Source organism: Adelges cooleyi, unplaced genomic scaffold (assembly GCF_023614345.1).
Source record: "Adelges cooleyi isolate 19-005CV unplaced genomic scaffold, UGA_ACOO_1.1 ACOO_flye_CR_arks_rails_tigmint_CR_PRNA_33, whole genome shotgun sequence".
NCBI lineage: Eukaryota > Metazoa > Arthropoda > Insecta > Hemiptera > Adelgidae > Adelges > Adelges cooleyi.
Window position 1 is genome coordinate 528375 of NW_026096002.1, and position 14227 is coordinate 542601.

A 14227-nucleotide genomic window follows, 5' to 3' on the forward strand; every position below is an offset into this window, starting at 1 on the left:
TTTTTTAGACCCCCAGAAAAATGACTCAACGTTTTTAGCCGTTATTTGGCTACGTTCGTTTACTTTGACTACTTTTTGCTCATCGATGATGAAAACAAAATAATATATCGTTGTAAAACATACACCTTACAATAATATACAAGTACCTTCAAATTTGCTACTAAAACCTGTAATTGAAGAGTGAAAGTGTCAAACGTTCCAAGTGCCAAAGTATAAAAATTGTACTTTATAATTTGTATTTTATTCATTACCGGAAACAATTTTGTACATTTTTCGAGTAAAGAATAGTTATTTATAAAAAAAACAATCATATTTAAAACTCAAAAATATGTTAAAGTGTTTCCGGTAATGAATAAAATACAAATCAAATTATAAAGTTCAATACTACGCTTCATAAGATACAACAGAATAACCTCTTAGTATTTGAACGAAAAGTTTTGAGGACTATTTTTGGCCCTTGCATAGATAGGAATAGAGAGTGGAGAGTGGAGAATCAGACATAATGTGTAGATCAGGGAGCTATATCAGAAACCAAACATAGTCTTTATATTTATACTGTGTGTTTTTATGTTTAATAGTATTGTGTACAATCATATTATTACTGTGTTTTATTTCTACTTAAATACTAACTTCCACCAAGGTATACAAGCTTATATCGCAATATTTACAATATATATGACTTTTTTTTCAACGTGTTCAGAATTTTTTTAACCAGGGGCCCAAATTTGGGTTTCCAATTGAAAATGTGTTAGATTTTATTTTATACATTGAACTTTCGTTGTATAAAATGCGCTAGTACATTATTTAACATAAGTTCCCAGATTTTGTATACTATTCAATGAGTTGGACGTAAAAGACCTTGAATTTACTGTGTGCAAAAACACAATACATTTTCAATGTGTTTAGTGTCTTATTTTTTTAGTTTCATAGCGATGTAGGTAACAAAATATAACTTGTAGCCGACAAAAAAAACTTCACTAAATCAATACACATCCACACAAATACATTGGGAATTTAGCACACAATAATGCGTTGGGAAAATTGAAATAATTTGAAATAGACATTCTTTTTGATTCAAAATATTATGTAGGACTAGTTTTCCAACCCTGTATCGTTCTTATTTCAATCATAATTAAGCCAATCCAATACCATTGTGGTTGACCAGCGAGGATTTTTTTTCACAACTGGCTATACAATATAAATAATACATTCTACACTGTTTTACTTAGGCACTCAACATTAGAACTCAATTTAGATAATGCTACCTCTAACATCCAATCGCTATATAATAACCATTAAGATGAATTATCTATTAAAAATACAAACGATGAACCTGTCACCCAAATTTGCACAATCATTTAATAAAAGTAGAAATATAAGGAAAGGAATTAGAAGCAGTAATAAAGAGTTGGAATAGATTAGATAAAAAAATACAACTTTACTTATTCGGTAATTATTTTTTTTATTGGTAGACATGGCGCAAAACAGAAATAGGCATACAATATTATGTACTTAAAAATGTGTAATGTGGAATACGTTATTGAAAAAATCCACCAACGGTTTTTTTCCCGTCAGCTTATCTATATATATATATTTTAGATATTATAATGAAAAAGTGACAATGATATGGTAAATAATATAATTATTATATAATAATATAGAAGAATATAGATGCCTGTTTTTTTCTAACATTAGGTTAGGGTGTGGCTCGTGTGGGTAGAAACTGTGGATGTCCACGTTGTAACAGTTGCACGAGTGATTCTCCTGGTTGGCCATCTGAGTTTATTTCTGACCATATGTCACCGATTTTCCCGTACCTCTTTTGGTTATTATTTTTATCAATAAAGATACATGTATGGCTAGTTGAGTCAACAATAACTTCTTTTATGTAAGATTGTGGAGATTGGGTACTCAAGTATAATCCTAGATAATAACACTTCTGTGATAAAGAGGCCTCATCATCTTCAGATTCGCCTAAAAAATTTGAAATTTTTTTTTTAATATGCTAATATTAGTTTACTACTTTTCTTTATGGTGCAGGACAAAACTATTTTATTTGTTTATACGAAGACATATAAAATTAATACACTAGGTATATAGTGTCCGTATTGTATTACTTATTGTATATATATACAATACGGATTGCATATATATAAATGTATAAATATAATATATATAAATAAATAAATAATAAATATAATATATATACATATATATATAATTTTATATAAATATAATATATATATAAATATATTAATAACGTTCATAAACCATACAAATCCAAAATTAAAATTTACCTATTATACGACGTCCGATTATACCATTTAAAGCTGAAGCAACATGTTCTCTTCTCTCGTATGCAATTTCTTCCAATGTTCCATGATCTATAAAATTAATTATTAAATGACCGTGTGGCGAAGAAATAATAATAATTATAATACAAAAATATTAGTCGCTCTTCATACATAATTATTGTATTACAATTCAAAGAATTATGTTATGAAAAAACTTTTTGTACAACCACTTATTAGTGTTGAAACTCAACAAATGTGTTCTTTTTATTGAAGTCCCTAAGAATTTATTACACATAAACACTGTAAGTCACACTCAACAGAAAGTTGAATTTATTAAAATCGTTATCTGACATAAAAAATTAAACAAATTAAATGAAGTTAAATTTTCAACTCTAAAATAAGCTTTTAAGGCTATTTATGAATATCAAACAAATGCTAATTACCAGTAGTATAAGTCATATTCACTCTATATTCTGTAACAAACACATTAAACATTAAATGATTATGCAGTTTTTAAAACCTGGTTAATATATTTAATACATAACATTCACTCTATAATTGAGGTTAATTAAATCAATATTAATTAATGCAAAATTGTATTGTATAAATTTAAATTTATATCATATATCTATGTTTAAATTTTATTTCGAATGATTCTTAAAAGCTTAACAATAAATCATGTATAGCTTGGTGACTTGATATTATTAATCCAGTTTTTCTTTAAGACTACAAAAATATTTTACTCATTTTTTTTTATATTTACCTCTTCTGTCTTTTATGAAATCTGTCATGAGATCGAGAAAATAATTGGCTTCTAAAATTTAAAACAAAATATATAATATAGGTACTTATATTTTTTTTATGAAAAAAACCGGTATGTCGTGTTGGTATATTTTGTCAATAGGTACATATGATTAGTCTCAAAGTATTTGTGAATAATAAATATGAAATATTGAAAGGGGTTTTTACTTTGCGTTGGGTCATGAGTGATATCTGAATGAAGTTCCATTAGTCTTGGATCTAAAACAAAATTTTGTTTGCATAAAGAATATCAAACAACTGTTGCATAACATAGAGAAAATAATTGGCTTCTAAAATTTAAAACAAAGTACATCTTAATGTACTTACATATTTTTTATGAATAAAACCGATATGTCATATTGGTATATTTTGTCAATAGGTACATATGATTAGTCTCAAAGTATTTGTAAATAATAAATAATAAATATTAAAAGGGGTTTTTACTTTCCGTTGGCTCCTCTCTGAATGTGTAAGCTGGAACTAAAACAAAAATCGTGTGTACATAAAGAATATCAAACAACTGTGCAAAAACGCTTCTATAAAATGCGATGAAAATTATTACCCGCTGTATTGGATAAAATATCTGTTTCGTCTGAAATAAACAACACATAAACCAATGATATTGTATTTCGTTTTCTTTTCTATTATGAACAGGAAAACAAACTTCAAGGAAGAAAAAACGTGTTTATTAAAACTCAAAAGAAATATGCTCCACTGTATATTCAATACGATGAGAGACTCTTTGGAAAATTCAATAGGAATGAAATATTGAAAATATTTTTATAAAATTTAACAAAAACTATTACCCGGTACAGCCATAAGAAAATTAGTAATGCCTGAAATTTACATTACATAAATTAATGATACTGGGATTTCTATAATCAATTATTACATTATACAATTATAAATTAGAAGACGAAGGTCAAAGTAGAAAAAAAATTATATTAAATAGACTAGGGAACCCTCAAGAAATGTAATGGTTGAGTTGTTGCAGTATTTTTTCATAAAGCTACTATTTAGATTTCGATGAAAAATATAATAATTATAACACTCGTCATTTGCATAAAGATAAACGTGAGATGCAGTTTTAATGTTATTATTTTCAAGTAATTTTTTCTACTTTTGCCTTGATGTTTTGTATTATTATTAAAAATATGATTACAGAAATCGAATAAAACATTTTCAGTATCGATGGAAGCATCAACCATTGTCTCAATAGCATTCTCCAAACCACCTAAAATAAACAAATGAAGATTTAGGCTATACTAAATACTAAAATAATAAAATCAAATCAAATTAGGTACAATACAAATGTTTAGAATAATATTAAACCCGATTTTGAGCAGTAGCCATTTAAGTTCACTCTTCTCCCTCGATTAGGTTATTAAAAATCGTTAATGTATATTACAATATATTGCTCTGTACACTGTTCTACATATCTGGTACACCTTTCTTAACTATTAATAAAAACTAAAATTTGTATTTAATTATAACTTGACAGTTAGATACATATAACAACGCTTCTATATGTATTAGTATATTATTATACATATAATATCTTACTTTTTCTAGATAATGATCCATAATAATAAAAGGTCTTAAGTAAAAGATCTTTGATGAGTTCAGCTGAGATACATAATTAAAAAAAATTGTATAAAAACAGTATATTTTAAAAACTTAAAAATCATATTTTGTTTATAATATAATTGTATTACTGACTTGTACTCAAAACTTTATCCATATATAACTCTGTAAAAAGTGAAATATAATTAATTTTTTCAAATTTTAACTACCTTCAGTTGATAACTGTAAAAAAAAAAAATAATTACGATCATCTGCCAAAACACCCGCAAGGAATAGAAAAGATATTAATAAACTGAAGAGTTTCATAATTATCTGCGAATAATAATAAAAAAAAACATTTTATATTAGTCATAGTTGCCTTTTTTGCTTATATGAGAAGGTTAGGTTAGGTATGATTTTGCAAGGCAGTTTCGATATGATAATATATATATATATATACATTTTTTTATCACATCCACAAAATTTCCTTGACCGTTAAACTGATTTTTATGTAAAGAAAGGTAGAAATCTACCTCGAAAAGTACTTGATTTGGCCAAAATTACAGTTACTTCACCATATTGAGGATAGACAAAGAAAAAAACAGGTCTGTTAACAATTTCAGTTGCATTGTATGAAAAAGTTAGGTTACACTATTCAAAATAGAAATTAGAAAAATTAGTATATAACTTAATGGAATTTTAAAATCTGAAAGTGATAAAATTACTTTCGAAAAAACGCTTCGATGCAAATTCGACCATGCACAGTAAAAACCAGCAAAGTTTGAAAGTATTAAATTGAGGTGTTGTATTTACAAATAAGCATCAAAGCGTTAATTTAAAAGTGATTTTATCCGAGAGGACTAGTACAGTAGAGTATAGGCATAATGGAATCAAAGCGACCAGGGGACGGAGAGGTCAGGTCTACATGAATTATTTTAAATAAGAGTGATAAAATTAAATAAAAGCTTTAAATATTAGTAAAACGTGTTTTAGTTACAATGGAATTTCTTAATAATTTTGCTTCTTTGACTTGGGCCGGATAAAACATTTTTAACAGATATTTTCATCTTGGTTGTACATTCAAAAAGATCTACTTTTGTGAGGTATTGTGATAACGATTTAGAAAAATGCAAAAGTTCAATTTTATAAATCGTTTTCATAATTGATCACAAAAGTAGCGTCTTGATAATAAAGTACAAACATTTTCTGTCCAAGTCAAAAAAGGAATATTTAGCCAAATTATTTAAATTATTTAGATTTTCCATTACAACTCATAAATAAAATCTTGTTTTTGGAGGTTATTAATTTCTTTCCAAAAAAACTGTACAAATTTGTTTCTAGCGTTTTGTTTTAAAATCGTCAAAAATAAAAATATTTTTTTGTTGTTTTATAATGAATTATTTTTAGGAATTTAGTTCCCTACAGAGCTATTTGTTTCATCCTTGTTCTGTCGAAACTTTTTTTGATTTAATGGAAAGTCTTAATTATTTTGCTGAATATTGCATTTTTGACTTAGGGCTGACCAAATATTTTAAAATTTTTTTTAAATCTCGGTTGTACACTCAATGAAATCTACTTTTGTGAGGTATCATTTAGTACACCTCAAGCCAAATATCAAACAAAACCAAAATTTAAAAGAAAATTCTCTCCAAAATGTGGATTGTGTAAAACGATGGTTAAGAATCGATAAAAAAATAACTAGTTATAAAAACCCTTCTAATTGTTTTTTAACACTTTAACTTTTGATTCTTTAGGTTCATGCCTTTTTAGCGTTATTGAAATATTTAGAGTTTTATAGAAATTCTTACTGTGGAAATTGGTAAGAGATTCTTGAACAACAATTGACTGGACCAGCTTTTGAAACTAAATGTACTGCTTGCGACTTATGTATGGTTTTTATATCGCCCAAAATATCACAAGCCAATTTTTTTTTTCAGTGTAAATATTGTGTTCATTTATTTACACAGTGGGTTCATTTTTTTTTTTTATTATTTATCGTGTACAAACATTACTTAGAAAGCGGTGTTTGGACTATGTTTTTCTACGCAATACACTTAAATAAGAAAAATATTTTATTGGATGGAATAGTATTTTTTAAAAATTGTATTATGGTTTAACAAAAACTGTTTCAACGGTTACAAATATTGAAATTTAAAACAACTCTAACGGTATTGAAATTCGAATAACGTACATTATATTATGACTAGATAACAATATACCGTCGTCGGTATGTGGAAGTCAGTACACAGCGGTTCCTACGGGGGTGCCCGGCTACGCCACCCACGGTGTCAATCCACCTCAATATGTCTTAATGTAATGTTGCTATAATCCATGGTACCAAGTCTAGCTATCTTGAGATCAAAAATAAAAAGTAATTAAATTGAAGAATGCGCGATGCGGACATAAATTTCTATTTCTACGTACTTAAAAATTCGTTAATAAATATATAATAAAATTCGTACTAATTGTATGCAATAATTATAGGCTAATTTTAATATATTGTTGTCTTTACAGTTCTTTTTATCAATACATATATTTTATATTTTTACTATGTAAAAACCCCTATCGGTGACAATGTCACCTAAACAATTTTATGAGTTTCCAATGAAAATGATTTAATTAAATTCGAGAAAAATCTTCGAATCGAGTTGAAATTTATAAAGAATATTTACTTGATTTTTCCCTACACGCCATTAGTCTCAAATTTAAATAATACCCATTTGACAGCCCCCCCACGGGGATGCCAGTTTTTTGGGTTTTTAGTCGTAGTTGTAGGAACTTTTATTGAAAAAACTTGTCAAAAGTCGGAACTCATAATATGTATCCATATTAGACGAAGTAATGATTCGGGGTACAGTCTTTTTTAATTGTCGGAAAACTGTATTTTTGTTAAATCTAAAAAAAAATGATCAAATTATGCCAATATTTTTACGGATACTATTTAGAGTGATTTCAGTAATTTTTTGTGCTCAAGTTCCAGTTTTAGGTTTTAATTACATTTTTCAAAAGTAATTTTATCACATTTAGCCAGCTCGGTCAACTCAAGTCCCAACCCCAATTGTAATGGCTTTTTCCTTTGTGAACATCCGTCGATAGCCATACTAAAGGTTAGGTTACTATTTGTTTTACAGACTATTAAAGACAGTAGTTTAAAAAATATCTATGCGCGCAAATCATATGTGAATCGTAAATCCGATTCGATAACATGCTTGATAAGACCTTCGAATTTTCAATGTAAAAGTTGCACTAAGATGTGCACAAAATAAAGAGAAATTTGAAATTCGAAAATTGAATATTTTATACATTGTTTTGTCATTACATCGACGTAATTTTCGGCTTAAAAAGTATCAATATATCTTGTCGATGGCAAAAAAAAATGTACTTAGACATTCTCATGTGTGAACAAGTGCCGAAATTGTATGCTTTTCGAAAATATTTTCAATTAATCATAACCTTAGCATTTTCAATATAAAGTCTTATAACAAAAATTGCACGTGGAAAACCCCGAAATTTAGAAAACTTCCCCTCCCCTCGGGAGAAAGGCTAAAAGTTTTGTCTAAAGATATGTCTAACAAACACCATATAACATGTGTAGAAAAAAAATATCGATCCCTAAGTCTAATCAGTGTATTTTAAATAAGGCGTTTAATTTTTAAGTTTTTTTTGTAGATCAAAGTTAGACAACGAATGATACGAATTTTGCTTGAATACAATTAATGTGAGTGCTATTTTCAGTATCATCATTCGGATGACTTAGGCCAGATTTTATTCGAGATAAATAATCAGCCGTGTTATTTTTAGATTTGACGTATTTAATTTCAAAATCAAAAGATGATAAAATATATGCTTACCTTTTTAAACGATTAGCCACGTTTATTGGATGTTTTTTTATCGCCAAAAATATATATTAATGATTTGTGATCCGTTTCCAATAGAAATTTGCTACTATATAAGTAATCATAAATTTTGTAATTCCGAAAATAACAGCTAACCCGTCTTTTTCGATGTGTGGAAATTTGCATTCTAAATCTGAGAGAACCCTTGATGCCAAAGCTATAGGTCTTTCAGTATAATCTGGATAAATCTGTGAAATAATTGTGTCTAAAGCATAACATGATGTATCTAAATTAGCAGTGGCAAGTTTTTTCTGAAATTCACCTGCTGAACTTTTTATACCAAATGGATTACGAGTGTAAGTGAATAAACCTTTGTGCGTGTTAATGTTAGTATATTTTTTATCTGTCTCTTAATTACTATTTGTTGGTACGCATCTTTAAGATCAATTTTAGAAAAATACTTTGAACTGCTAATTTTTGCGTATAGATGTTATATTTTAGGTAATGTGTACTCCGTTTCCACCCAAACTGGTTTATATGCAATTTTAAAAATCACCACAAATTCTTACTGTGCCGTCAGATTTTAAAATAGGAATAATGCAGCAAGTAGTTGATTTTTTAAAAACCATTTAATAAATAGTTGTACTCATCCCATTTTCAAACTAAAACAAAAACAGTTTTTTTATTGTCCATAAAAAAATATTTTGATAATTTAAAAATGTCTATCGAAAAATATTTAAGATGGCGGTGACTTTAAAATCGGCGGAAAATTAAAAAAAATTAGGGGCCTCATTTTAGGCCAATACGAATCAACAGTTCTACTGGTATCAGAATCCCACATGGGGGAGGCATATATATTTATATACAGGGCGATTCATTAATAATATGCACAAAATGTAGTCAAAGGAAACGAATATGGCCTAATAACGACTGAAAAGGCATAATACTTTTCCTGAGGTCTAAAAAGATCATTGAAGGTAAATTTTTAAATCTCTATGGTAAATATACACTTGACTAACTTGTTAAACACAGAATATTTTGCTGAAATTTTAGAGCGATACCTAACAGTTGGTATTTTGATTGTTTTTCGATACTAATTACTAGTAACAATAATTTTTTAAAAACAGTGAAATTTTGTAAACAATCGAACAGCTGGTGGCATTAGTCGGCAGTCATTATTAAACTATACTTTTGAAGAAAGTCTCTTTTTCTTGTTTTTGGGATACAGCTGCGATGGCTGACGTTACAAAAAAAAACTATATCTACATCTTGTGTCAAAATATATTTAACCGGCAAATTGTAAAATTTAGTATCAACATTTTTTTATGTAACAGTAAATCATATTAAAATCCTCTTTATTGTAATTTAATCGATAAAAAAAAAGGGAAACGGAACAAGTACGAATTTCTAAATTGTTGCTTGTAAATTAAAATAACAAGCATCGGGTAACAAAAATAATTGCAAAGTATTAAAATTAAAGCTTTAAAAGTTAAAATTAACCATTTGGGAGCAGGTTTAATCTTAAAATTATAACTCAAGTCCCAACCCCAATTATAATGGCTTTTCCTTTGTGAACATCCGTCGATAGGTTTGGTTACTATTTGTTTTACAGACTATTAAAGACAGTAGTTAAAAAATATCTATGCACGCAAATCATATGTATATAGTATATCCGATTCGATAACACGCTAAGACCTTCGAATTTTTAACGTAAAGTAGCACTAAGATATGCACAAAATAAAGAGAAATTTGAAATTCGAAAATTGAATATTTTATACATTGTTTTGTCGCTAGATCGACGTATTTTTTGGCTTAAAATGTATGAATATAGTTTATCGATGGCAAAAAAAATGTACCATTCCCGTGTGTGCACAAGTGCCGAAATTGTATGCTTTTCGAAAATATATTCAATTTATTATAACCCTAGCATTTTCAACAAAAAAAGTTGAAACAATACCATGTAGCGCAAAAAACAAAGTAATTCGATTTTCATGGCTAAGTTTTTACTTAATATAATATGAGAAAAGGAAAAATATGGAACTGTTTTTATCGATGAAGTTTGATAAAGCCGTTATTATGATACAAGAAAAATAAATTTGTCGAGAATTGCTATTAATTTTGTAATTTTGAAGTATGTTTAAACATAGTACTAACGATAAACTTTGTCAAACCAAAAATATTTAAACCCTTTCCTCTAGAAGGAATAGATTTGTTTCTATACTTCACTTTTCTTAGAAAATTTTCAGAGATTGAGTTTGAAAATTTTACCGAAGGTAATCTAATACGTTGCTCTAGCATATAATTATAAATTATATAATTTCCTCAACTTGTAGTCAAACTTTATTTTTATTAAGAAAAACCCCCCAAAAGAGAGAAAAATTACACTTTGACTAAAGTAAATTTCTAGGTTGCTACGTGTTATTGAATGATAAACAGTAAACAGGCAATACAAATATTTTCATTATATTTTTAATTACGATTTATGGACTATATGGCAATTGACAATACATTTATATAGATAGACGATCAACCTTAATCGTGTCCACTGTGCTCCTTTTTTTTTAATTGTTCTAATTATTGTTCACTTCTTGTACCATTAAACTTTTCGAAACGCGAAACCTCCCATAATCTATCTCTTTAAGTTTCTCTAATCTTCTATTTGTCATCCGAACCAATCTACCGAACTTTTTTTCTCTTGCTGAACAGTTTTGCTCCTTGCCGTAATGTGCTTTGTTTGTGGCTGTTTCTGATTTATTCTTCTTTTTTTTTGGTTTTCATCTTTATCTGTATTGCTTGCCGTTGTGCTTTATTATTGTGTGCATTTTGTGCTTTTTTATTTTTGCTGGTTAATAAATTTTATTTTATTAAACTTATGTTGTATTTTGTTTTGTATGTATTTTGATTGTTATGTTTTATAATTTTGCTCTTGTTGTAATATGTTTTTTTCAAAAATGTTATTGTTATTGTAATTTTATCTTTGTTTTGCGTTGGTGAATTTATTGCGTTTTTCTTAAATGCTTTGTTGCTCTTTGCCAAACAAATATTGCTTGCGTTTAAAATTTGATATTAAATGTTGCGTTTGGGTTTTTTATTTAAGCGTTTGTTTTTTATAAGTATTTTTTATTTTTTTAAACGTTCGGTAAAGTTTTTGTGATCGTCTGTTTTTTCATGTTAAGGCTTTGTATGCTACTTTTGTATTTTTTATGCGTTACTTTTGTGAATTGCTTGGATTTGTGGCGTTTAATTTTTTTTAAGTTTGAAATGTTCATAAATAATTGTTGCAGTGTTAATATTTAAACAGTGATAACAGTGAAACGACTAATCTACTAATGTAAGTGTATATCTACATTTCAAGGTAGAACCAAATCTACCGAACATTTTGTTTTTGTGAAAGTGGCCATGGATATGCTTAGTATTTAAGAACGATTAGAAAGTTTAGCTGTAAGATATGATAATAATTATTATAACCGTTTGGTTTTTTAATCTTTGTCCAAAACATATTGTTCTTATTAGTTTGGTAGCAATAGTAAATATTTTAATAAAGTTTTAATTTAAAAAAAAAACATATAAAATAATAATTTGTATGTATTAAATGTTTTGTTTTAATTATTTGCACTGTTAAAAGTTGATTTCAAAGCAAAAGTTATAATTATTGTCTTTGGTTTTCTATCAGGTGCGGGGTGAAATTGCGTTTAAAATAATGTAAATGTGATTCGAAACCAAAATTATTTAAGAGGACCTAAATTCATATAAAAGCACGTTAAAAACACATGTTGCCTTTAAACGGATCGGTAAAGTTTTGGGTTAAAGATAAAGTAAACATTTTTTTTATATTTCAGTTTTTTTTCTAAAGGTATAAACAATTTTATGGACAATGCCAGCTAGTCGTTTGTTTGAATTTTGCAAGTGCCATAAATGCAGTGTTAAGATTTGAAACTAATAATTTTAGTGTAATACATCATAAGTGGGTTTAATTATTTTTCAAGATTTAAAAAACCCTACAACGTACTGTTAATTTTTAACATTAAAGATAAAATTATAAAACATAGTGTTATATATGTGTTATGCAATCCTTAATAAACCTTATTAAATACGGCTAACTATGCTATAAGTCTATTATTGTTATGATTTTCTAATAAATACCAAAAATAAAACAAGTTCTTGCGAAATAATTAACAATTAGAAAAAATTGAAAAGTATAATAAAAGAAAGTAACAAAAGAAAGTAACTTGATCATAATTGGCTAAAGTAAACGTTCTATGCAGCAAAAAATGATGATGTTGACAAATTAACTTTAGATACAATATTTTTACCTGTGTGCAGTGACTGATGGTTTCAAATCACGCACTATTGTATGAAAACAAACCGTAATTAAGAGCAGCAACCAGTCGTGCCTTAACACTGCAACTTTTTTTTTCAATGATGGGGGGATGGAATGGTGATATTTGATTTGATAATAAACATATATTAATAATAATATAATCTAATAATTTGATAATTTGTGAGTACAAGTTTCATTGTATTTCAACCTGCAAAGCAGTACACGGCAGCTAGTATATATAATTATATTTTGTTTTAATTTTGTAAGGAAAAATAAATATTTAATTAGAATTACCAAATAAATTTTATACTTTAGCATAAATCATGTAAAACAAACACATATTATAATCGACACTATATGCTTAGTGTATTATTTTTATGCTCATAAAATATAATATTGTGTTTGCACACAAAGAAAACCTGAAAAATAACAAACTAATACACATTATAAGAAATATTCAATTTTTTTAAATGTATCTTCCAGCATGGTTAGGATTATTAGTACCAAAATTAATGTAAGTTGGTTGGTTTACATAAAAAATAAATTCATATCTACTATATGAAGTTGACTTGTTTCCATCTATAAAATAAGAGAAAAAACAGAAATTGTGCTACGAACTATTTGTAAAGCCACATAATATTATTTCCAACCACTCTAATCACAAACATCTAAAAAATATCTACTGTGGCTGAAAATGCCAATCTACACTAGAAATGCTTTGGAAACCAAACAAGCCATCATCCTAATCCTCTCATTTCCAAACTCTCATCAACTATTCTTGGCAAACCACGAAAAAGATTAAGGAATTGGTGGTGTCGATACTTGCTAGTTCAATAGAAAAAAACCAGCACAGTCTGATCCAACAACTAGGGAAGAAGTGGTATGATATTTTGTAATTAGATAGTATGTAATCCATTGCTTTTAGAATAATTATGAAAAAAATGAATTAATCTTTTAATAATTTGGACATTTTAGACCACCTAAACTGAGCATACCCACATTGTTTCCTTCGAAATACTATCAAAAGTTTCAAGTAATTTTTAGAGTTTGCAACTCTATTTTCAAAGTTTGCAAGCAAATATTACACAAGATATGAATAATTTTATAAAAGGTTGGCCAACTTCTTGTACCCCTGTAACTCGCTATGATTGTGATCTGTTAGGTAATATTGAAACATCCAAGTTTTTAGAGTTCTCAAAATGGTGTCAAATTAATTGTTATAATTGACAAGAATTTGCATGTAAGCTCGATAGTTACTATGTTATATAACGTGGTAACCGTAGAAATCGTAACCGTGGTAACCATAACTCTAGTAACCATACAAACTCTTATATCATTACCAACGATACGACGGTAACCATAACCTTGACAACCAACCAACTTAATCACAACCATAAAAATACTTTATTGTA

The 14227-nt window shown here is 27.6% G+C and overlaps 1 long non-coding RNA gene across 1 annotated transcript; it reads right to left on the reverse strand.

Annotated features, from left to right (window-relative positions):
• Positions 1-3539: 3539 nt before the first annotated feature.
• LOC126840009 (uncharacterized) lies at positions 3540-3931 on the reverse strand. Its single transcript, XR_007686007.1, has 3 exons — positions 3902-3931; positions 3658-3687; positions 3540-3575 (listed from the first exon to the last, which is right to left on the reverse strand). It is a non-coding gene; the product is annotated as an uncharacterized LOC126840009 (long non-coding RNA).
• Positions 3932-14227: the final 10296 nt, after the last annotated feature.